This window comes from Phyllobates terribilis, unplaced genomic scaffold (assembly GCF_046119375.1).
Source record: "Phyllobates terribilis strain yellow unplaced genomic scaffold, ASM4611937v1 Scaffold_11__3_contigs__length_659146591, whole genome shotgun sequence".
Taxonomy (NCBI): domain Eukaryota; kingdom Metazoa; phylum Chordata; class Amphibia; order Anura; family Dendrobatidae; genus Phyllobates; species Phyllobates terribilis.
In genome coordinates this window covers 527,165,715-527,189,028 of record NW_027362771.1, presented here as the reverse complement: position 1 = coordinate 527,189,028, position 23,314 = coordinate 527,165,715, and the positions used below count along the sequence as shown (strand labels likewise).

The 23,314-nt window shown below is 47.5% G+C and overlaps 1 long non-coding RNA gene across 1 annotated transcript in view; it reads left to right on the top strand.

The window, feature by feature from the left end:
• Positions 1-1,122: 1,122 nt before the first annotated feature.
• LOC141165272 (uncharacterized) overlaps positions 1,123-23,314 on the top strand; it is a 90,477-nt gene continuing 68,285 nt past the window's right edge. Inside the window, exons 1-2 of the long non-coding RNA XR_012251131.1 lie at positions 1,123-1,668; positions 4,792-4,881. This is a non-coding gene — a long non-coding RNA (uncharacterized lncRNA). The remainder of the gene's footprint in view (positions 1,669-4,791; positions 4,882-23,314) is intronic.

Below are 23,314 nucleotides of genomic sequence, written 5' to 3'. Positions count from 1 at the left end.
GTCGGGGGAGGGAGGACAAGAACACCCCCCTCCTCCACAGATACGCACCTCTCCTTGTTCCCCGCAGTTCCAGTGACGTCAGCGTCTTCTGATTCTGACTTCTCAGGGCAGAGGTTGTGGTGACATCATTACCGCCCTTTGCTCTGAGTGCTGCACAGTCAGAAGACGCTGACATCACTGGAACTGCAGGGAACGGGAGAGGTGAGTATTTGATTTTTTTTGTTGTATGGGATGAACATATGGTGTGCGGGAAACAGGATGGACATATGGGGGCCTGTGTGGGTATATGGGGGGCCAGGCTGGACACATGAAGGGGGGGGGCAGGGTGGACGCATGAAGGGGGGAGCAGGCTGGACACATGAAGGGGGGAGCAGGCTGGACACATGAAGGGGGGAGCAGGCTGGACACATGAAGGGGGGCAGCCTGGACACATGAAGGGGGGAGCAGGCTGGACACATGAAGGGGGGAGCAGGCTGGACACATGAAGGGGGTCAGGCTGGACACATGAAGGGGGTCAGGCTGGACACATGAAGGGGGGAGCAGGCTGGACACATGCAGGGGGGAGCAGGCTGGACACATGAAGGGGGGCAGCCTGGACACATGAAGGGGGGAGCAGGCTGGACACATGAAGAGGGGCAGGCTGGACACATGAAGGGGGAAGCAGGCTGGACACATGAAGGGGGGAGCAGGCTGGACACATGAAGGGGGGAGCAGGGGGGAGCAGTCTGGACCCATGAATGGGGGGCAGGCTGGACCCATGAAAGGGGGAGCAGGCTGGACACATGAAAGGGGTGCAGTCTGGACACATGAATGGGGGTGCAGCCTGAACACATGAAGGGGGTTGTGATGAACCTGTAGCCGCCATCTTGGTAATGATAAATCATATCCAGGGATGGCCACACTTCAGCAGCCCCCACCCTTGGGACCTTCTGTTAAAACGTCAACTAGATAGTTTCCCCCCATCCAGGCTCCTGTAAGATAAGAAGCCTACTTAACACTTGAATGCTAGGAGCTTCAAAGACTTCGAGAGGAAACACAGCCAGCAGGGGGGGGTGCTTCGTCTATCTGTACCTGACCATTTGTCCCATAGGACTAGTTTCTTTGTCTGTCACAAGCATGGAGGCATAAGATATAGAAACATGAAAAGTACACGCATGTTGCGTGGGATGGGCCAATAAAAAAATATCACGGCGTCCCGGAGCCATTGCGCACACAAGCCTCCGCGGTAGACGTTTGTACGTGCTCTGGAAGCCAAGATATAGCGCGGAGCCATTCCTGAGGACCGTATGGTATCATAATTGATATCAAAAGGTCGGTTACGGCGGCCCGAATCCATGGGAACCCCTGGGGGTATCATGAGACCATCCCAGAAGAAGTTATTGGGTTCCTTAGAATTTGGGCTTCTGATCGAAGTTAGACCTGAGGGTGGAGACTGAGCCAGCTGACCTCACCAGCAGTGGGCGGGACGGGGCAGGTAAGATAGCAGGACAGACAAGAGACAAGTCAGTTTTTGACCCAAGAGTGGTGTGCTGAACATCTGAGCACCAGCTGAGGCCACCAAGGGGAGGAGCAGTTTGACCATGCGGTGGTAGGCCTCAGCCTGTAACAAAGAACCGTGCCTGCGACCGCAGAATCCTCTCCCTGCGTCACAAGAAAATCAAGAAACCGGTAACTGATATGCTGTGGTGATTCTGTGTGTTGTATTCCATTGTTGTATAGTTTAGCCTGACCTTATACCTGTGTATATTTAGTTGTATATCGTGTATCTAGTGTATTATTATAATCAATTACCTCAAGTAATTGTGGGCCTGCCTTTTATTCTGCATAACGAACGCACGTCCGTGTGAGCTCGGCTCAAGCCAAAAACGCTACCCAGGGTTGGTTCCTGACCCGATATAGGCCCATTCACGGACTGGGCGTATATCTAAAATAGGGACTGGTGGCAGCATACCAACTGGGGATTGGGGAAGGCTGGTAGTGACGGTCGGAGGTTCAGATATATATATTCCTGGCGCGGCCAAGGAAGATATATATACCGCCCTCACTACAGAGGGCCCCGATACCCAGTAGGTTACAGGACAGTCTCCCTGGCGACCGCTTATCCTAGGTGCAGTTCCTTGACTGACCTGAGGCTAAGAGGGCGCTAGCGAGTTGTGCTGTGTAGTGACGTTACGGTTTAGTGACGTTGAAGGGATAACACACTACCGTGTTCCCTGCGCTGGTTGCAGCTACCTGGCACTACTTTCTCTAGGTGCAGTACCTTGACTGACCTGAGAGGTAAGGGGGCGCCAGAGAGCTGCACCCACCGGCCGGCTTTCATCACAGGGGTGCAGTCTGGACACATGAATGGGGGTGCAGTCTGGACACATGAAGGGGGTGCAGTCTGGACACATGAAGGGGGTGCAGGCTGGACACATGAATGGGGGGTAGGTTGGACACATGAATGGGGGGCAGGCTGGACACATGAATGGGGACAGGCTGGACACATGAAGGGGGGAGCAGGCTGGACACATGAAGGGGGGGCAGGCTAGACACATGAAGGGGGGTGCAGTATGGACATATGAAGGGGGGTGCAGTATGGACATATGAAGGAGGGTGCAGTCTGGACACATGAAGGGGGGTGCAGTCTGGACACATGAAGGGGGGTGCAGTCTGGACACATGAAGGGGGTGCAGTCTGGACACATGAAGGGGGAGCAGGCTGGACACATGAATGTGGGGGCAGGCTGGACCCATGAATGGGGGGCAAGCTGGACACATGAAAGGGGGAGCAGGCTGGACACATGAAGGGGGGTGCATTCTGGACACATGAATGGGGGTGCAGTCTGGACACATGTAGGGGGTGCAGTCTGGACTCATGAAGGGGGTGCAGTCTGGACACATGAATGGGGGGGCAGGCTGGACACATGAATGGGGGGGCAGGCTGGACACATGAATGGGGACAGGCTGGACACATGAATGGGGGGAGCAGGCTGGACACATGAAGGGGGGCAGGCTGGACACATGAAGGGGGGTGCAGGCTGGACACATGAAGGGGGGTGCAGTCTAGACACATGAAGGGGGGTGCAGTCTGGACATATGAAGGGGGTGCAGGCTGGACACATGAATGGGGGGGCAGGCTGGACACATGAATGGGGGGCAGGCTGGACTCATGAAGGGGGACAGGCTGGACACATGACAGGGGGTGCAGGCTGGACACATGAAGGGGGGAGGAGGCTGGACACATGAATGGGGGGCAGGCTGGACACATGAAAGGGGCGGGCAGTCTGGACACATGAAGGTGGTGCAGTCTGGACACATGAAGGGGGTGCAGGCTGGACACATGAATGGGGGGGCAGGATGGACACATGAATGGGGGGCAGGCTGGACACATGAATGGGGCGTGCAGTCTGGACACATGAAGGGGGTGCAGGCTGGACACATGAAGGGGGACAGGCTGAACACATGAAGGGGGTGTAGGCTGGACACATGAAGGGGGGAGGAGGCTGGACACATGAATGGGGGGCAGGCTGGACATATGAAGGGGGTGCAGGCTGGACACATGAAGGGGGACAGGCTGGACACATGAAGGGGGGTGCAGGCTGGACACATGGAGGGCCAGGCTGGACACATGGGGCCTGGATTGATATATGGGGGGGAGCAGGTTGGACACATGGGGGTCTGGATTGATATATGGGGGTGAGCAGGCTGGACACATGGGGGTCTGGATTGATATATGGGGGGGAGCAGGCTGGACACATGGAGGGCCAGGCTGGACACATGGGGGCCTGGATTGCTATATGGGGGGAGCAGGCTGGACACATGGGAGCCTGGATTGATATATGGAGGGAGCAGGCTGGACACATGGAGGCCTGGATTGTGATATGGGAGGAGCAGGCTGGAAACATGGGGGCCTGGATTGATAATAATGGGGGGAGCAGGCTGGACACATGGAGGCCTGGATTGCTATATGGGAGGAGCAGGCTGGAAACATGGGGGCCTAGATTGATATATGGGGGGAGCAGGCTGGACACATGGGAGCCTGGATTGATATATGGGGGGAGCAGGCTGGACACATGGGGGCCAGGCTGGACACATAAGAGGGCCAGGCTGGACACATGTGACGCGCCCCCAGGGCCGTGGGGTACTCAACAGCCGGGCCTCTAATGGATATGGGGAATATCACGGTGGCTGGCCTGGTCCGTGACCCAGGGGGTTCAGTAAAAGGGGAATTTCTATTTATACGAGGTTTTTGGAATAGTGTTCGTGACGCCACCTGTGGATTGCGGCTAAAGGGTGCCGCCGCTGGGAAGCAGTCCTCTGGAGCTGGTGTTACGGCAGCAGGGATGGTGTGGCTCTCCGCAGGTAGAGCTAGCTCCAAGGCAGTGTAGGATGTGAAAGGTTGCGCTGGGCGTTGTAGTGCCAGGAGGGAGAGATGGCGCAGATGAAAGAAGGGACGGAGGCAGTGCGGTGCAGTCATCTGGCTGGACAAATGGGGGGGGTCAGGCTGGACACAGGACATGAGGGTCCAGGCTGGATAAGGAGCTTAATTACTGATTGGGGGCCATATTGAGGAACATGCATTTTTAGTTCATGGTGGCAAGTGGGGAACATTATTACTTTTGGAATATAATTTACTTTTTAGGAAACGGTTTTCCATGGGGTAGGGGGATAAAATGGGGGTCCTGTTACTATGCAGGGTGGCAATATGCCACTTTTTTCTCCATCTGGAGCAGTATAGAAGTGGGGGGAAACGTGTGGAATGTGCTCTAGAAGAGATCACTTATTGATAACTGTGTGTTATTTTCTGCAGAGACTAGTCCTGGCTGGAAGAAGTGATGGCGGTCTGTGCCAGATGAAGAAGAAGAGTGAAGATGAAGGACTTAAACTAGAGACGTCACTGGTGAGTCAATGTATTACATGTACACTTACACTATACACTATATAGTATATACAGAGCTCCTGTGTATGTCACTGGTGACCACTGTATAACCTGTTTACTATATACAGAGCTCCTGTGTATAATGTCACTGGTGATTCCTGTATTGCCTGTATTTTATATACAGAGCTCCTGTGTATAATGTCACTGGTGATCCCTGTATTACCTGTACACTGACAGTATATACAGAGCTCCTATGTATAATGTTCATTGGTGATCACTGTATTACCTGTACACTGACACTATATACAGGGCTCTTGTGTATAACATCACTGGTGGTAATAACAGCGTTGTTAGTATTGTGGTTTGTAGTCATGATCAGTATTGTAGTATTTGGTCACTATGTGGTGGTAATATGCGGTCTGGTCATAGTATGGCGGTATTTGTTCCTTGTATGTGGTATTATTCGGTCTCTATGTGGTGGTAATATGTGATCTGGTCATGGTGTGGCAGTATTTGTTCATTGTATGTGGTATTATTGGTGTTGGTATAGTGGATTGTGTTGTGTATCACGGTCATTTGTTCTCACTAATATTAATTAGGAGAAGATTTTTTTCCATTAGGCCACAGCGCCACTATCAGTATTCGGTCAGTATTTTTTCTCAGGATTGAGAGCCAAAACCAGGAGTGGGTGATAAATCCAGAATTGGTGACTTGTTTCTATTATACCTTTTCTCTGATTGTTCCTCACCTGGTTTTGGCTCCCACTCCTGAGAAAAAATACTGACCGAATACTGATAGTGCGGTCGTGGCCTTAGAGATTAAATACTTGGAACACAGGGGCAGAGATGCACTTACAGGGGTTCTCCAGTGAAAACAAGTAATCACCTCTCCACACGATCAGTGATAAGTTATTGATTGGTGGGGGTCTGAATGCTGGCACACAATCGGCAGAATGTAGAACTTTTTCTCCCCATTAGACTGGAGCTCATGTGCAACTTGACCACCGATCCATTCATTCCCTCAGTGGCTGTGAGCACTGATCTTTTTTTTTGGAAGCCCCCCAAAAGAATGAATGAGGCTGCGGTCAGACATCCCACCCGCTGTTCCATTTTAAAATGGGGATAAGTGTACTATCAGGGATAAAACTTCCCCATTCTTTCGATCAGTGCATTTTCCAATGGTCGGACCCAAACAATCAATAAGTTATCACCTATCCTGTGGAGGCCATGGATCGGTGATAACTTGTTTTAACCAAAGAAACCCTTTAATGCAAATTACAGGAATTGTACATCCCAGTTATAGCATGTGCACAGTATATGTGCAGGAGCCGCCTGTGTTTTACAGTTAACGCTCCACTATAACAGGGATAACGGCTAATGGGTATTTGCATATAGCTGTAGGGTGGACCCCTAGAGCCAAATCCCCCTGTGGGCCCCAGACACCCCAGTCCGACCCTGCTCATCACTCATGGTTGGATTTCAGTATGATAGATAATGCCTTGCAGAGACTTTTTCTGCTGAGTTTTTCCTTTGTTTTAGAAAGTTTGTAGTCTTCATACTCCTCATACATGACCCCCGTTCTCTGCGCTCATGAATAGTGATGGCACATTAGCCGGTTTTATGCGAGCAATTGTCAATTCAGCAAAAACTTCAGTAGCTCCTTACCAGCTGCTGATTAAACACAGAGATTAAAGCTCTCCCAGAGTTTCTGTGAGTTCAGCTGGAAAAGATTATTACTGGGTTATTATATGCCGCAGTCGGCCATAGGTGGAAAAGGTTGGGAGCGAGACTTTATTTTCATATGTTCCTTTCAGCAGTAAAAGTAAAAACAGAACAGGTCTTGTATTTTAGAAGCACTGATTTTAGAGGAGAATACCTATATAATAAGGCATATTACAAATAACAGGCGTTGAGCAATATAATAGAAAAATAATCAGAGAATTATATAAATCTTTATTGAAGCAGAAAAAAATAATAAAACCAAACAGTATATAAAAAGTGAGACAATGGCAGAAAAGAGGAGGCATCACCAGAGGAAACGGGCAGAGGAATAGCATGTATGTCAAGAAAAATATATGAATACAACCTCCTTCACATTTCTGTATGGACACACGGTCTGTGTAAAAACAGGCACATGTGAATAGCACCATAAGTTATAATGGGTACGCGTGGTATTCATGGAAAAAAAAAACAGATACTACTCACAATGGAAACAGTGATGTCTGAAGGAAGCCTGTTAAAGTTATATCGAATGAATTTATACAGATGGGTATAAATACATGTAAAAAAACTATATGGTAGCTGAGGTAAATATCTATATACTAGATGGTGGCCCGATCCTAACGCATCGGGTATTCTAGAATACGTATGCGGCCGACCGGGCGCGACTAATCAGCGAAGCAGTGTTTAAATGGGTTGTGCACTACTTTAAATTAACCCCCCAATGTATCCCCCCGGGACCCCTAATGAATTTTGTAATTACGTGATGTTGTCAATACTGCTTGTGACAACATCGCTGACCACGCACAGCCAGCACGTAATTCCCCCGGCTGCAGCCGGCTCTTGCTTCCGCTTACATCACGACTATTTGCGGCTGCAGCCAGAGGTCTCCTGTTCCGCGTACCACGGTGAATGAAACGTAACAGAAGTACGTCACACTGTGACTGACAGAACGTGTTCACTGAACGTGACAGAAGTACATCACACTGTGACTGACAGAACGTGTTCACTGAACGTGACAGAAGTACATCACACTGTGACTGACAAAACATGTTCAGTACGTCATGGGCAGTTGGTGAGTCACATGACCACATGGGCGGAGTCAGCCCTGCTATCTCCCGACTTGTTCTGAAATCCTGCGTCGCTGATTGGCCGCGGCCGGACCAATCAGCGACACGGGATTTCCTGGACGGACAGACAAACGGGATAAGCCGATTATATAGTAGATGTCTCTCTCTCTCTCTCTGTAGAGAGACACACACAGGCTTGGACTAGCCCACAGGGTAGAAGAAAAATCTCCCGGTGGACCCCACTTACCCCCCAACATGAGCAGTATTAGGCCCAATACGTTTGATTCACTATGTATAGACATAATCAGCATCTCATCGTTCATTCAACAAACTACTTAGTTTATTATTATATAGAAGCAGAGGTCAATTTGTGAAGGAAGGAGGGTAATGTAATATCTGCATGTACAGTAGCTGAACAGTTGGCCCCCCAGAGTCAATTTTACTGGTGGGGCCCTGACACTCCAGTTTGGCACTCTGTGCATATATATATATATATATATACACACACACTACAAACCAAAAGTTTGGACACACCTTCTCATTTAAAGATTTTTCTGTATTTTCATGACTTTGATAATTGTACATTCACACTGAAGGCATCAAAACTATGAATTAACACATGTGGAATTATATACTTAACAAAAAAGTGTGAAACAACTGAAAATATGTCTTATATTCTAGGTTCTTCAAAGTAGCCACCTTTTGCTTTGATGACTGCTTTGCACACTCTTGGCATTCTCTTGATGAGCTTCAAGAGGTAGTCACCGGAAATGGTCTTCCAACAATCTTGAAGGAGTTCCCAGAGATGCTTAGCACTTGTTGGCCCTTTTGCCTTCACTCTGCGGTCCAGCTCACCCCAAACCATCTCGATTGGGTTCAGGTCCGGTGACTGTGGAGGCCAGGTCATCTGGCGTAGCACCCCATCACTCTCCTTCTTGGTCAAATAGCCCTTACACAGCCTGGAGGTGTGTTTGGGGTCATTGTCCTGTTGAAAAATAAATGATGGTCCAACTAAACGCAAACCGGATGGAATAGTATACATCTGCAAGATGCTGTGGTCAATTTTGAATAAATCCCCAACAGTGTCACCAGCAAAGCACCCCCACACCATCACACCTCCTCCTCCATGCTTCACGGTGGGAACCAGGCATGTAGAGTCCATCCGTTCACCTTTTCTACGTCGCACAAAGACACGGTGGTTGGAACCAAAGATCTCAAATTTGGACTTATCAGACCAAAGCACAGATTTCCACTGGTCTAATGTCCATTCCTTGTGTTCTTTAGCCCAAACAAGTCTCTTCTGCTTGTTGCCTGTCCTTAGCAGTGGTTTCCTAGCAGCTATTTTACCATGAAGGCCTGTTGCACAAAGTCTCCTCTTAACAGTTGTTGAAGAGATGTGTCTGCTGCTAGAACTCTGTGTGTCATTGACCTGGTCTCTAATCTGAGCTGCTGCTAACCTGCGATTTCTGAGGCTGGTGACTGGGATAAACTTATCCTCAGAAGCAGAGGTGACTCTTGGTCTTCCTTTCCTGGGGCGGTCCTCATGTGAGCCAGTTTCTTTGTAGCGCTTGATGGTTTCTGCAACTGCACTTGGGGACACTTTCAAAGTTTTCCCAATTTTTCGCACTGACTGACCTTCATTTCTTAAAGCAATGATGGCCACTCGTTTTTCTTTACTTAGCTGCTTTTTTCTTGCCATAATACAAATTCTAACAGTCTATTCAGTAGGACTATCAGCTGTGTATCCACCAGACTTCTGCACAACACAACTGATGGTCCCAACCCCATTTATAAGGCAAGAAATCCCACTTATTAAACCTGACAGGGCACACCTGTGAAGTGAAAACCATTTCCGGTGACTACCTCTTGAAGCTCATCAAGAGAATGCCAAGAGTGTGCAAAGCAGTCATCAAAGCAAAAGGTGGCTACTTTGAAGAACCTAGAATATAAGACATATTTTCAGTTGTTTCACACTTTTTTGTTAAGTATATAATTCCACATGTGTTAATTCATCGTTTTGATGCCTTCAGTGTGAATGTACAATTTTCATAGTCATGAAAATACAGAAAAATCTTTAAATGAGAAGGTGTGTCCAAACTTTTGGTCTGTACTGTATATATTCAAGAATGTGATGCTCGTTCAAACTCACCTGTGGCAAGTAACCAAGTAACAGGTGTGGGTAATATGAAAATCACACCTGAAACCAGATAAAAGAGGAGAAGTTGACTCAATCTTTGCATTGTGTGTCTGTGTGTGCCACACTGAGCATGTAGAGCAGAAAGAGGAGAAGAGAACTGTCTGAGGACTTGAGAGCCAAAATGGTTGAAAAACATCATCAATCTCAAGGTTACAAGTCCATCTCCACAGATCTTGATGTTCCTTTGTCCACAGTGCACAACATAATCAAGAAGTTTACAACCCATGGCACTGTAGCTAATCTCCATAGACGTGGACGGCGAAAAAAAATTGATGAAAGGTTGCAACACAGGATAGTAAGGATGGTGGATAAGCAGCCCCAATCAAGTTCCAAAGACATTCAAGCTGTCCTGCAGCCTCAGGATGCATCAGTGTCAGTGTGAACTATCCGTCAACATTTGAATGAAATGAAACGCTATGGCAGGAGATCCTGGAGCACCCCCAACTGCTGACACAGAGGCATAAAAAAGCTAGACTGCAGTTTGCCAAAATCTAAATGAGTAAACCAAAATCCTTCTGGGAAAGCATCTTGTGGACAGATGAGACCAAGATAGAGCTTTTTGGTAAAGCACATCATTCTACTGTTTACCGAAAATGGAATGAGGCCCCTCAGTCATACAGGGGTATTGACCCTCAGGCACAGACACGTAGATGGATTCACTTGCTGACCAGACACATTTGACAAGAGTCCTTCTCAACAATTTAACAGTGGAATTTAATATGAAGCACGGCCAGTGCAATTCAAGAATATTAAAGCAACAGGCTTCATAACAGTACAGTTTCTTTACAAGGCACAGTAGTACACAGTCTATGTTAGCAGCACAGCTTCCCTCACCCACGTTCACAGTCTCTTGAGTCCCACTATTCAGTGCACCCACCAGTGTCCCTGTACACAGTGCCACACGCTTTACCTTGGACGCAATGAGGTATGGGGGGGGTTAGAACGGAAGGATGAGTCCAGTCCTCGGACGTGGTGTTCCATCCTTTCTTCTGCTAAACAAAAGTTAACTCCTTTCTCCACTACTTTCACCTGTAGATACCACTAGAAACCAAGCGGCAGTTGCAGTGAGAGAATCCCAGAACCCTCATCAGCCTGATGAAGAGGTCTGCATCCTTTAACCTCGCTCTCCAGCTCAGAACTGACACTACCCATTCTCTCTGAGGCAGACCTGGCCACTTCCCCCTATCTACACCCTGTTAATCCCTCTAGTTGCTGGATGCTTGACAACACCATGTGTGGTATCTACCCATCACACCAGACCACACCCTGGGGTGGCAGTATGGTGGATGGCCTCCCGCCCCCACTATGGCCATTCACCTATAAAACATGCCCTTTTAAATCTGGTGGATTAACCCTCTCTGCAGCTACTACGTAGGAAACAACAGTGTTTCACATCACTGAAGCTAATAGCCTCAGTGAAACATATCTCCCCTCCAGTAGTCTGCCAGTGACTTTGTCACAATGTGTATAACAAAACGTGTGTAATTGCAATAACTGTCTGAGAGAAATACTTCATTTTCTGGAACAATTTTAAGGGTACCAACACTTTGGCTCTTCGCTTAGCACGGCGCTAGTGAGACTTCACGCTGCACATTGCGCAAGCGTGGGATTTTGCAAAGGATTCCAGTGACGTCAGTGCAACCAGGGAAATCAATCAAATTGAGTGGGCTGTGACACCCGTGACTGAACAGAAAATGAAGCACACCCCTATGACTAAATGAGCAGGTACGATCTAACTATATAAAGTGCTTTTTGGACATCATTTCAGAGCCGATGTTAATGAAAATAACGTGTTAGTGATGCACATTGCACTGGGGACAATGTAGATGCTTGAAATGACGTGACAATTTCCCTTTAAATATGCGGGATAGCCTCAGAAATGTCAGCAACAAATCTTCTGTGCCCGAATATACCATTAGTGTTTAATATGCAGAATAAAGGCAATTCCACCATTGTCGCTGGGTGATCAGCAATTGCCTTAATTAATGTGTGCAAATTACTGAACAGGTTACTATTTTTATAGTCATACATAAATATAATAAAGGGTTTTTACAGTTCAGCTCACCCTACTCCAATAGCGGTATCCACAAAATGCTGGTAGGTGCACAGGAGCAATGCGGGACAGTCACTCCCGACGAATAATCCAGAAAAAGCAGCTAGTCTGGCACTCTTAGAAAATCAATAAAAGCAGGAGTTTATAAGAAAACATCCATCAGTTTGTAGTAAAAAAAATACAAATGGCAAACACAATTAAGCATTGGTTTGTTACACGACTCGAAATGCGTTACACTCCAAAGCTCCTGCTTTTATGGATTTTCCAATAATGTGTATGAAGGGGATGGCTGACAATCTCATTTCAATAGCTAAGCCAATCTCCTTGTCTGTTGCATAAATTACAAATTACTGTACAGGGATGATGAGCAGTGCCCTCAGACCCAGGACCATAGGACCCAGGTGCAACGGCAACCTGCACCTCCTGTAGATAATCCCCCGATGGAAGTCCTCCATTTTTGACCATGTCTTCACGGATGGTTATACACAGTGTTTTAGTGGTTACCGGGTCATAACTGGTCTTGATTGTTTGTGCAACTGCGACTCATAACCTCCCGCTCCTCTGGTAATTGCCTATAATTGGGGTGTTTATTTGGGTAGGCAATGGGCAGGGTGTGAGGAAAGTGTTGTCTCCTTTTACACATTGAATATGTCAATATCTAACAAAAGTTTATTCATGATGAATTTATAATCCACCATATCAATTTTTAGAAAAGCTTTTTATCCTGGCTAAGAGGTGGGAATAAGGAAAAGAAGACCCCTCTCTATTAAAGGGAATCTGTCACCAGGTTTTCACCACCTAATCTGAGAGCAGCATAATGTAAGAACAGAGACCCTGATTCCAGTGATGTGTTACTGGGCTGCTTACTATAGTTTTGATAAAATCAATGTTTTATCAACAGATTATCAGTAGAGGACTAGTAAACCTGCTGCCATGGAGTCCTCCATATTCTTGAGCTCTGTAAAACCTTGCTCCCATCACTGATTGGCAGCTTTCTGCCTATGCACAATGTACACAAAAAGCTGCCAATCAGTGGTGTAGGCGAGGTTATACAGAGCTCAGCATTCAGAGAACTGGTAGATATTCAGCAGATAAAACGGTGATTTTATCAAAACTGCCAAAATCAGCCCAGTAAGTGATACATTGCTGGAATCAGGTCTCTGTTTCTACATCACACTCTGATGGAGTAGCAAAAACCTGGTGACAGATTCCCACTAACTCAGAATTCTCTAATAAGTTACACAAACAGTAAAACAGTAGTAAACCCATTTTATATCCGAAAAATATTTGGTGTTCTAATTACCAAAATTTTTCATAAAGAGAAATGTTCAGATTATAGAGAATCGATTTGGTGAACAACTCAGTTGCGGCGTTGCTCCATATAAAATAATTGGGTTTTGGGCTCTCAGTTACGTCAGTAAAATGACTTATTAATTGATAAAATATGTACAACGCATTTCAGTTCCTAGGCACACAGTCCTGACGAAGGATCGGTCATTGGAGCTGAAACACATTGTACATGTTTATTTTTATTCCATATAAAGGAATTTTTTGCTGATATAACTTTGGATCCAAACCCCATTTATTTTATATAGAGCATTGCAACAAGTGAGTCGTTTACTAAAGATGGTGCAAATCGTTTCGCAAGACCCGATACAGAGGACACATCTGTAATCTCTGGCAGCCGGAGGAGAAGTCCTGCGAACCATCCCGGGCCTGCCAGCATCTCCAGGTTGTCTTCTGATTAGCCGGCCTTTCACGACATCCCATGTGCGTCATCCCTACGCGGACAGCCCTGTATCTGCTATACTATTACCTCGTCCCCTCCCTGTATCTTCCGGGACATTTGTTTCGCTGAATATTTGCACATTCTGTATAGTTGTACTCGATGTTCATCTGAGGTGAAATGCAATCTGAGAGAAAGGCGGAAACGCTGAGTATCATACATGTGATCTGTGGATACAATGGCAGCATTTCACGCTCACATCCCTGGTGGCGGAAGAGACAATATGGCAGGTTACACAAGTAACGCTGCTTCCAAACACCTGATACCCCTCATTGTGAGGAGAATATAATCAGCACGGCAGGGTAGAGGGCGGCACGAGCTGTCTAGTGTTATTGGGAATGGTGTATTCTAGAGATTAGTAAACAGGCGAGCAATGATCTCATCTCATTGATTATGTTACACTGGGAAGCTAATGGCAATCAGTCATGATGGGGCCGTCTTTATCTGAAATCAGGAAACACACAATTTATCAGAGTGACCTCGTATGAACACCCGGATCACAGAAGGTGGGTCTCACAAATAGGGGCTAATTTGGAGATGATCTCTCTGCTAAGTAGGGCCCAGATTCTGACACGATAGAGAGCCCAGAACAAAGGGCTATGAGGTCCATCAGCAGACAGCTACATCTAAGGATAGATTCACACATCTGTGTATCATGGTCTGAGCAAGGATGGCGATAAGAGGAGCAGCCGCAGGTCTCCTGACTCACAATCAGCAGCCTCATAAGTCGCACCGTGCCGGTCCATACTGATACACAGACAGTGTCAGACTGGGGTGGCAAGGGTCCACCAGTAACATGCTTACATTACATTACCCTCATTCACAAACTTACCTCTGCTTCTATAAAATAATAAACTAGGTAACTTGTTGAATGAATGATGAGATGCTGTTTTTGTCTGTACATAGTGTAAATGTATTGGGCCAAGTGCTGCTCATTTTGGGGTGTTAGTGGCTCACTCCTGCTGCGGGGCCCACCGGGGGATTCTCCTGTTCTTCTATGGGCCAGTCCGACCCTGTACAGAGTTGTGTGAATGTAGCCTAATGCTGATTTAGGACCAGGTCAAACTGTGTAATATCAAGCAAAACTAAGGGCCCATTCACACATCCATTTCCATTTTTTTCATCTGTCAAAAACAGACCATTTTTTTTGTTTTGCCTCCATTTTGCATCTATTATGCATCTGTTTTTTTATCATCCTTTTTTAACACCTTTCTGACAAGAGACGTATCTATATGTCCCTGTGGCCTGGGCCTTAATGACCAGGTACGAATAGATATGTGGCGCCCCTGAGGGTTCAGTCGCCACAGGGGTACTGCACCTCAGATAGAGGTGTGGTATCTCCTCTTCCAGGTAAGGATGGAGCATTACCCAGGACCCCACTTCACACTCAACACTACACCACTCCTGTCCTGCAGGGGTCCTAAATGCACCAGGGTGCTGCCCCTTTCCAGGATAGAGGAGATGGGGGGGAACCAAAGATAGGGGGAACCAAGTAGTGGGTGAGGGTGAAGGAAACACTTACAGGAAGCACCCATAGCAACATATAAAACATATGGCCATCTTTAGTTCAAGGTCCTTTGATTGTGGTCTTCTGTCAGGGTCCAGCAAGAGTCTGCAGCTGGCTGGAGATACACAGTCCTCGTTCTCAGGCCTCGAGACGAGGAGCGGGTCAGAGTTAACCAGTGTCTCTGCCCAGTCAGGGTCCCATTCTAAGAAGGCCTTGGAGGGGAGCGGAGGAGATAGGCTCCACAGGCAAAAGGATCCCAGTGGGATACGAACGGAGCGGAGTCGCCACCTGTATTCTTCACTCTGGCCAAGCCAGAGGGATTCCTGCTGCAAGAGGAGTGACCGGCCCCCGATATCTGACTGTGTACTTCACGTCACTGTTGGAAATGCCCGGCGGCTTAGTGGATCCCAGGGGGAACACAAGTGGGAGGAGAAGGAGAGGAACACACCAACGGGGTCTTGATAGGTGCTCCTGATCTACCTGGGAAGTGCTGAACCCCCTTCCTGGTGGCCGCAGTACGCCGTGTGTAGCAGAGGGAAGCTTTGCGGCTAAAGTTCATCTAAAGTGAGTAAAACCCTGGATGACTTCATTTATCGCCTCAGCTTGTTTATTCCCGCGCAGCACTGCACCCACCATCCCTCCACACAGCTCATCTACCACTGCCCTGAGGCCTACCCCGCCTGTGGGGAGTAGTACCAACCAAGCTGCCAGAACATCAGCCTCCGTGGACTGTCGCAGCACTGGTGGCCTTCACCAGAAACCACAGGTGGCGTAGTCGAACAACCACTCATCCAAAAGCCCATTATTTTTCATGTGACAGCCCTGGGCATGGAACGGGTCTAGGCCGCGACTGCACCCCCCCCAACATCTGCAAGGCCTGGATCCGAGTATCCCCCATCTGCTCAGGGAGGGCGGCACAACTTGGCGTAGTCGGCAGGATTGCGTGCCCGCAGCAATGGAAGAAGATAATTCCCATTGCCGCCGGGTATTGCGCGCCTTTCACAAAAGACTATCGTTACACACTCAATGTGGAGCCCGCCCAAGAAGAACGGACACCATTATGTGCAAAAACAACAGCAACCTAAGACCTCCCATCGTGGGCCTGGCTCCCCAATGGCGCCAAAAGTGCCGACCGCCCCCTCCAGCAGAGACTGTCCGCATAATAGTGTCCGTCAAGACGGATGGGACGTCCCAAGGAGTGCCCTTCAGCCAGCTGCCCTGGAGCTGCCCCGAAAAGAGGAGGAGAAGCAGACCGCACCCTGCAGCAGAGATGGACGCAGCCAAGGGGAAGCTCTCCGTCGCTGGTCCACCAGCTGCCTCCTCCCTCGCAATGGAGGGAATCCACCTGACCGCGGAGGAGGCCGAGTTCCTCCGTGGTGAAACGCAGGACCTTACCCGGAGGGTCGAAGAGGCCCAACGATTGGCCGCCGCCGAATGGAGAGAAGAGGTGCTGCGGAGGATCAAGGCCCGCCGCCAGAGCTCGCCGCGCCTGACGATTGAGGCCCCAGCCCAGGCAGAGGAAGCCCCGGAGGCCCTGTGCAGCCCAAGAGCGGGTAAGGACGAAACCCCTATCCCGGGCGCGAGACGCACCGAGGCCCTCCTAGATCTCCTGCCGTCACCCCTCTCCCCGGGCGCCGTCGATTGGGAGCAACTCCTGGCCCCGGAGGCCGAGGCCCAAGCCACCGCCACTCCCGGAGGCCTGCTAAGCCTTCCGACTCCCGATCCAGAAAACCCTGCACTCACCTGGGTGTACACCTGCCCCAACCCGGACCGGTCCGCACCAGTTGAGGGCCCGCAACGACCCCCGCTCTTGCCGCTCCCCGCACCTCCGGTCACCTGCCCGGCGGCAGAAGAGTTTGCCTGGGACAACCATGGGGGTGACCTAATGGGCTTCCCCCAGGAGACCCGGACTGAAGCGCGGAGGCGGGAGGAGTTCTGCCGTAAAGAGCTCCTCCAGCTCGACAAAGAGTGGCAAGGGAGGAGGATCCGCGGCGAGCGCCTGGAGGTGCGCACCAAGGCTGCAAAAACACAGGCCCGTCAGGTGGAGGCCACCCGTCCAAGCCCCCGGGAAGAAGGCCTTATCATGAGCTTCCACCAGGAGGCAGGATGGAGCTTCATTCGTAGCCCACAGTTCAGCCGGGACGTCTTTGTTAACCGGCGGGACGTCGAGCCGCGACTGGAACAGAGCCACCCTGGCCGGAACCTCTACCCGGGTGATCTTGTATCTTACACCCGCCACCACGGGGAGCGTGGGTAGTATGCCCTGGATGTCCACAGGGTATTCAAGGGAGATGCCCCCACGCACCTACCTACAGAGGACCGGTCAGGCTCCGTTGGCAAGAATGAGCCTTTTCCCCGGTGGGGATACCACTTTTAAGCAGCCCCGGAGGATGCACCTCCCTGTTACTTGAACTGTTCTTTGTTTTTCAAGTTTTGCTGCACCCGGATTCAGTTGAAACAAACATTAGTCCCTGCGGACACTGAGTAGGAGACAGACTCACTTTGTAAATAGTTTGCGCCTATTTAGGTGCTTCCTATTGGTTTTATGCAAAACCATTTCTACTTCTACCTCTGACCTCGGAAGCAAAACCTGTCTGGTCGTGCCACGGGATCTCCATGCCCTGCAGCCACCCCAGGGCCTACGTTGAGGGTTTTGGGCAGGTCCCTCATGCTGCTGAACTAGCACTTTCTATCGTACTTTTTACAGTATTTTCTACATGCATAATGTCTCTTTAATGTTTTATATATTTATACCTTATGTATCTTGCAACGTTAAAAGTGTCCAAAACTCCCATAAAGGGAAGATTGTTTTACTGTTTACAAATGCATTTAAAATTCTGAATGTCTGTACCAATACTTTACTCTATTGCAGCCCGCGGACGTGCTGTGTTTCACCAGGGGGGAATGTGGCGCCCCTGAGGGTTCAGTCGCCACAGGGGTACTGCACCTCAGATAGAGGTGTGGTATCTCCTCTTCCAGGTAAGGATGGAGCATCACCCAGGACCCCACTTCACACTCAACACTACACCACTCCTGTCCTGCAGGGGGCCTAAATGCACCAGGGTGCTGCCCCGTTCCGGGATAGAGGAGATGGGGGGGAACCAAAGATAGGGGAACCAAGTAGTGGATGAGGGTGGAGGAAACACTTACAGGAAGCACTCATATCAACATATAAAACATATGGCCATCTTTAGTTCAAGGTCCTTTGATTGTGGTCTTCTGTCAGGGTCCAGCAAGAGTCTGCAGCTGGCTGGAGATACACGGTCCTCGTTCTCAGGCCTCGAGACGAGGAGCGGGTCAGAGTTAACCAGTGTCTCTGCCCGGTCAGGGTCCCGTTCTAAGAAGGCCTTGGAGGGGAGTGGAGGAGATAGGCTCCACAGGCAAAAGGATCCCAGGGGGATACGAACGGAGCGGAGTCACCACCTGTATTCTTCACTCTGGCCAAGCCAGAGGGATTCCTGCTGCAAGAGGGGTGACCGGCCCCCGATATCTGACTGTGTATTTCACGTCACTGTTGGAAAAGCCCGGTGGCTTAGTGGATCCCAGGGGGAACACAAGCGAGAGGAGAAGGAGAAGGAGAAGGAGAGGAACACACCAACGGGGTCTTGACAGGTGCTCCTGATCTACCTGGGAAGTGCTAAACCCCCTTCCTGGTGGTCGCAGTATGCCGTGTGTAGCAGAGGGAAGCTTTGCGGCTAAAGTTCATCTAAAGTGAGTAAAACCCTGGATGACTTCATTTACCGCCTCCGCTTGTTTATTCCCGCGCGGCACTGCACCGACCATCCCTCCACACAGCTCATCTACCACTGCCCTGAGGCCTACTCCGCCTGTGGGGAGTAGTACCAACCAAGCTGCCAGAACTTCAGCCTCAGAGGACTGGTGCAGCGCTGGTGGCCTTCACCAGAAACCACAGGTGGCGTAGTCGAACAACCACTCATCCAAAAGCCCATACACCGGGGTTTCTGTGTAAATCTCTGAAATACATGATTCAGATGGAACCCCCGGCGGAAGATTTCCTATAATGAGGCAGATGGAGTCACGGTTGATGCCTTCTGGCCTGTGATCCATCTTTTTATTAGGCGTGCATAAAAGTTCCGTGGCCACAGTTTTGTGAACCTCTGAAAAAAAGGACACCGCTGAACAGAGGCCAGACGGAGTCCAGAGTAACTCTGCTGCCTCATTATAGAGAATGGATCCCTCAAGGGGTTTCATCTGAATTACGTCACTTGGAAATTTAAATGGAAACCCCAATATCAGTGCTCAGCGTGGAGCACAGGATAAATGGGAACATTTTACATAACATTTTGGATCACAATAAAAGCTTTGACTCAATCTGTCATCTGTTAACAGAAATATATAGGGGGCTTCGCCATTACTAGTAGCACAAAGGCTCTGGAAAAGCGAAATAGCCCTTGCCCCTCAAAAGAAATTCAGCAAATTCTGTGCTCCCAAATACAAATGCCAACCTCCCTTTTGAGCCCCACAGTGTGCCTAAACCGCAGTTAGTGTCCACAAGTTTAGCATTTCTGTAGCGATGAGAGCCCGCCTAATTTATGGATGCATGTCTCCAGAAACATGAGCTGGGTACACCGTATTGGTCACTACAACGTACTGGTAACTACAATGTACTGGTCACTACAATGGCAGTTTGTAATTTTCACTCAGCAACATCCGCTGCTGCTTGTTTCTGGAAAAGAACCATGGAGTCAAAATCGTCACTACACCTGTAGATAAATTCCCAAAGGGGTATAATTTCCAAAATGGGGTCATTTGAGGGGGGATTCTGCTTTTCTAGCACTTAGGGGCTCTGTATATGGAGTCCACATACTATTCTACAAAAATCTGTGCTCCAGGAGGCAAATATCGCTCCGTCCCTCCCGAGTCTCGTCGTATGGCTAAGCAGTACTGCACAGCCACATATGGAGTATTTCTACATTCAGCAGAAATTGCGGGACACATTTTTGTGCAATTTTTACCCATTTCCCAGTGTGAAAATGTTAAATCTGGGGCTAGAATAAAATTTTGGTGGTAAAAATGTAATTATTTTTTTCTTCATTGCCCAATTGTATAAAATTTTGTGATCCATCTGTGGTGTCAATATGCCCACTTCACCCCTAGATTAATTCATTGAGAGGTTTAGTTTGTAAAATGGGGTCTCTTATGGGGAGTCTGCTGTTCTGGCACCTCAGGGCTCTGCCAATGTGACATGGCACCCTCAAACTAATCCAGCAAAATCTGAACTCCAATATCGTGCTTCTTCCTTCTGAGCTTTGCACTGTGCATCAAAAGTAGTTTTCAACAACATATGGGGTATCGGCGTACATAGGAAAAATTGCACAACAAATTTTTGGGTCTATTTTCTCCAGCTATCCTTGTGAAAATGAAAAAATTGGGGCTAAAGCAACATTTTTGTGGGAAAAATATATTTTTTGTATTTTTACAGATCCAAGTTGTAAAATTCTGTGAAGCACCTGTGGGTTCAAGGTGCTCACCATACATCTAAATAAATTCCTTACGGGGTTTGGTTACCAAAATGGTGTCACTTGTGGGGTTTTTCCACTGTTTAGGCACATCAGGGAGTCTCCAAACGCGATATGACCCACAAACCATTCCATCAAAGTTTGAGTTCCAAAATGTCATTCCTTCCTTTCTAAGCCCTACCGTGCGCCCAAACAATAGTTTTCCCCCACACATGGGTTATCTGCGTGCTCAGGAGAAATTGCACAACAAATTTTGGGGTCCATTTTTTCCTGTTACACCTTTGCAAATAAAATATTTGGGGCTAAATAAACATTTTTTTAGGAAAAATGGGATTTTCTTATTTTCACGGCTCCACGTTATAAACTTCTGTGAAGCACTTGGGGGTTCAAGGTGCTCACCACAGATCTAGATAAGCTCCTTGATAGGTCTAGTTTCCAAAATGGTGTCACTTCCCTTCTGAGCCCTGCCTTGAGCCCCAAACAGTAGTTTGGAGTATTGGCTTACTTAGGAGAAATAGCATAACAAATGGTATAGTGCAATTTCTCCTGTTACCCTTCTGAAAACCAAATTTTGGGGCTGAAAAACATTTTTGTGGGAAAAATGTGAACATTTTATTTTTACTGCTCAATGTTATAAACTTCTGTGAAGCACCGGGGGGTTCAAAGTGCTCACCACATATCTAGATAAGTCCCCTGAGGGGTCTAGTTTCCAAAATGGTGTCAATTGTGCGGGGTTTCCACTGTTTAGGCACATCAGGGGCTCCCCAAACATGACATGGCATCCGCTAATTATTCAAGCACATTTTACATGCCAAAAGTCAAATGGCGCTCCTTCCCTTCCAAGCAATTCCATGCGCCCAAACAGTGGTTTTCCACCACATATAGGGTATCAACGTGATCAGGAAAAATTGCACAACAAATTTTAGTGTCCATTTTTTCCTGTTACCCTTGCAAAAATAAAAAAATGGGTCTAAAGTAAAATTTTGGTGAAAAAAAGTTAAATGTTCATTGTTTTCTTCCACATTCCAAAAATTCCTGTGAAGCACCTGAAGGGTTAATAAACTTCTTGAATGTGGTTTTGAGCACCTTGAGGAGGGCAGTTTTTAGAATGGTGTCACTTTTAGGTATTTTCTGCCATAAAGGCCCCTCAAAATCACTTAAAATGTGATGTGGTCTCTAAAAAGTGGTTTTGTAAATTTTGTTGGAAAAATTAGAAATTGTTGGTCAATTTTGAACCCTTATAACTTCCTAGCAAAAAAAAAATTTTGGTTCCAAAATTGTGCTTATGTAAAGTAGACATGTGGGAAATGTTACTTATTAACTATTTTGTGTGACATATCTCTCTGATTTAAAGGCATGAAAATTCAAAGTTTGAAAATTGCTAAATTTTTCAAATTTCCAATATTTTCAGAAATAAACACCAGCCATATCAAATACATTTTGCCACTATCATAAAATACAATATGTCACGAAAAAACAGTCTCAGAATCAGTGGGATCCATTGAAGCGTTCCAGAATTATTATCTCATAAAGTGATACTGGTTAGAACTGTAAAAATTGGCCTGATCATTAACGTTTATACAGCCTTCAGGGGTGAAGGAGTTAAAAACTGAAAGAGGCACATGGAACTTTTCTTTCATTTACACTTAGCGATGAATCAGTTAAAAACAGATGTAAAATGGATTGGAAATGTCTTTCAGTTTTCACCCATTTTAATGGATCTCATAGACTTGATGACGGAATGTGACCTGCAAAAGAAGGACGTGCTGAGGTTAACAGAACAGACAGAGCGTTACAAAAATGGAAACGATGTGAGAACGGTCCCTTTAGACCTCATAGGTTAATGTGCTGTGTGTTTTACAAATAGATGACACACGGATGAGAAAATCGGATGTGTGAACGCAGCCTAAGTGCTGTCCATATACAAAATGGAGACATACTGACAATACAGGGAGTCCATTGCAATTTTCTAACAATAGAAAACTAGATTCAATTTTTTTAAATTGTTGATGTATAAACTGGACACACGGATGTAAAAAACACCATACATATGAAAAATCATCCATTTTTTTTTTCTGTCTGAAAAACAGACAATTTTACATACGCTCATCTGAACCCAACCTAACACACACTCAACCACAATCCCCAAAGTCCTGTCTGAATGCCTCCTAGTAGTAATCGCTCGCAGCCATGTAGCTACCCTAAGGTGATAGCAATTTATTCAACATGTCTGCATTTCTACTTGACAAAAGAATTCTTAGGGGTCATTTACACTAAAAGATTATCGTGCACGAGCTTTCTTAATAACCCTCATTTCACAATTATCTTGCAGTGTAAACAGGCTGCTGATCACCTGATGAGTAAGCAAAACGTTCCTTCATAAGGTGAAAAGATCTTTCGCACAAAAGATGATCATTCTCGGTGGTGCCACGTCCTGTGTAAACAGAACTTGTCCTGCCAAGACCTATGGCAGCCTATGTGCACTGACGGATCTATTACAGATTGCACAGTGCACATCGGTGACTTTGCTCTGCCTGTGAAAACAGGCTATTAAACAACCACCGATGGGTAAAAGATTACCGATTGTGGTCGATTAGTGCCGCCAGTTGGTCCGTGTTAACAGACCCTTAACGTTCCAACATT